General features: G+C 37.2%; 1 protein-coding gene across 4 annotated transcripts in view; it reads right to left on the bottom strand.

Moving 5' to 3' along the window:
- Positions 1-2,104, bottom strand: part of LOC131359338 (ankyrin-repeat and fibronectin type III domain-containing 1) — a 61,567-nt gene extending 59,463 nt beyond the window's left edge. The window contains exons 1-2 of one of the 4 annotated variants that reach the window (XM_058399153.1): positions 1,772-2,104; positions 279-319 (exon numbers count right to left, since the gene is read on the bottom strand). The gene's annotated coding sequence lies outside the window, so the exon portion shown is untranslated. Of the gene's footprint in view, positions 1-278; positions 448-1,771 lie in introns of those variants that run through there. The other 3 variants (XM_058399171.1, XM_058399143.1, XM_058399181.1) reach the window with 3 other exon arrangements.
- Between the last annotated feature and the right edge of the window lie 359 nt (positions 2,105-2,463).

The raw sequence follows: 2,463 nt of genomic DNA, 5'->3' as shown, positions 1-2,463 counted from the left end.
ATGGGGATAGACTCCCAAAACTTTTGGCAATGTGGTGTATATCCAGATTGAGAGGAGCATTTGGGCATTTTCAATGAAGGTGAATAGTTGGCTCCAGGTATAACAGTATCAAACAAGTTCCAGTAGATGGACACCCAGGATCCTCTAGAGAGAAGGGTTGCTGGAGACAGAAAAGTCTGGACTGACCTTCTCATCCTGGTACCATGATGATACACACTGGAAAAAAAAGTAAGAATGTAATAAATGACAGCACTGAGAGAGAAAGACAGAAATCTCACCTTCTTTGTCTCGCCTCCTTTCTGTCAGCAGAACCAAGACTCTGAAAATACAAATCAAATCAGAATCGGTCAGATGAACGTGAAAGTGATGTTTGTGGTCATTTTCAGCTAAAATGTTTCAGTTACACTCTAGTTAAATCTGGTTAATTAATGTTAGCTATGTATGAGTTAATATAATAATAATAATAATAATAATAATAATAAATGATAACATATAATGTTCATGTAATTCAAACATACCGTCTATATCATCACTTTAATTTAATTGTGAAATAGGAGAAGATTCAGAGTGTCTCGTAATATAGAGCTCCAAACACCGACAAAACTGACCATTCCAGATATCTGCACTTTTTGAGTGATAGCTCCTACCCAAACTTCATGTAGTTTAGCAGGTTTAGAATAAACACAATAAAGCACACAATTCATCAGATACCAATTGATATGCAACTGATATAATTGATTGAAAATTTGTGTTAAAATTGAGGTCTAACAGAGTAAAAATGTTTAAATCCAGCTGCTATCCAGTGTGTGTGTGTGTGACATTTAGAGCAGTGTAGGAGGGTTTAAAGGTTTTTTAAGTGCAGTGTTTCATCAGGTTACTTAACAGCAGGAGATAAGAACATTCCTGCAGACTCTCTGACCTTTACCTGTGTGTGTGTGTGTGTATGTGTGTGTGTGTGTGTTGAATAAGAATAATAAATAATAATAATAATGACCCTATCCCCATTAAACCACCATAACCTGTTAAATGTAATAGCTCTGTACTGTTTATGAACTAAACTTACGCTAAAGCTGTGTAGTCGTGTAATACAAAAACGTGAGGTAGATTTCAGCTTCACAATAATACGGTGCCTCACTGCAGGAATCATCTCATCACTCTCATCACTCTCATCACTCATCACTTCACTTTCTCACGTAGACTAACACCAGATCCTGATCTAACACTTTACAGGAGTAAACAGCTAACAGACACTCACACAGCCTCATTCAGCATCAGTCACTCAAACAGGAGCAAGCAGCAGAAAGACTCCAACCCTCACAACACTCACACTACTGAGCATCACTGCACTGGTCAGCTGTGTTATATAATTAAAATGTAAAAAAATATTTTAACTATTATCTTTTACACCAACACCCAGCACTTTACTTAACACTACACATTCTCTCTCTCTCTCTCTCTCTCATCATCTACTTCTAAATATTTCTAATACTGTATGAATATATGTATAAATCTGCTGTACCATATACTTTTTATTTTGAAATATTTTTGAAGACCTAGCACAGGTTAGCATAGCATCTGTATATGTGTATCAAATATTTTTATTTAGTTAGTTATTACTATATTACTCCATGTGAATGTTAATATTCTATTCCAAAATAGTTCACTGTTATTAAGATTTTCATTAAGTGCTATAACTGTTATTTTAATTCACACACACACACATGCACACGCACACAAGCACACGCACAATTAGTAGACAATTAGTACATACCAGTAGAGCTGAGCTCTTCTGTCGTTTTCTATTCTTTCTCCCTCATTCTACCTGCTGAGCTCCTCAATACACCTGTTCATACCTCCATCTCTCTCTCTCTCTCTCTGTTAGTGACTGTGTGTGTGTTGCACTTTAATTGCAGTTGCTACGGAGATAAGCTTCTCTGACTGTGCTGTCTATCCAGTGGGGGGAAAAGAGCAGTACAAAGACAATGTTGAATAAAATAAAATAGTACAATGTGGTTGTTCCATCTGTGCATGTGGAGTGTGTTTTGTGTGTGTGTGTGTGTGTGTGTGTGTGTGTGTGTGTGCATTTTGCTGATCAACCCACACTGACTCGTGGCAGGGTTTTTTTTCAGAAATTTAGTACGGAATCTTATGCTATCACCATGCCAACTCAAACTACACACAAACACACACACACACACACAGAGCCTAGAAAACATAAACACAGAAACAGACACCAACACACATAAACTGTTCTACCACAAGCAATGAATGTTTAGCATTCCACATTGTATATGTACACACACACACACACACACACACATCTCAACAGAGAACTGAACTGAGTTGGACACACACACACACACACATGACATCACAGTTTTTGATGACAGAATGTCTTCCAGCTCCATTAAGTTGATTGGATGTGGCTCCATTGCTTGGATTTATGGGTAATATTTTAGTCGG

This window comes from Hemibagrus wyckioides, linkage group LG01 (assembly GCF_019097595.1).
Source record: "Hemibagrus wyckioides isolate EC202008001 linkage group LG01, SWU_Hwy_1.0, whole genome shotgun sequence".
In the NCBI taxonomy this organism is placed as follows: Eukaryota; Metazoa; Chordata; class Actinopteri; order Siluriformes; family Bagridae; genus Hemibagrus; species Hemibagrus wyckioides.
Note: the sequence above shows the minus strand (reverse complement) of the source record. Positions and strands in the feature narration are given on the sequence as shown.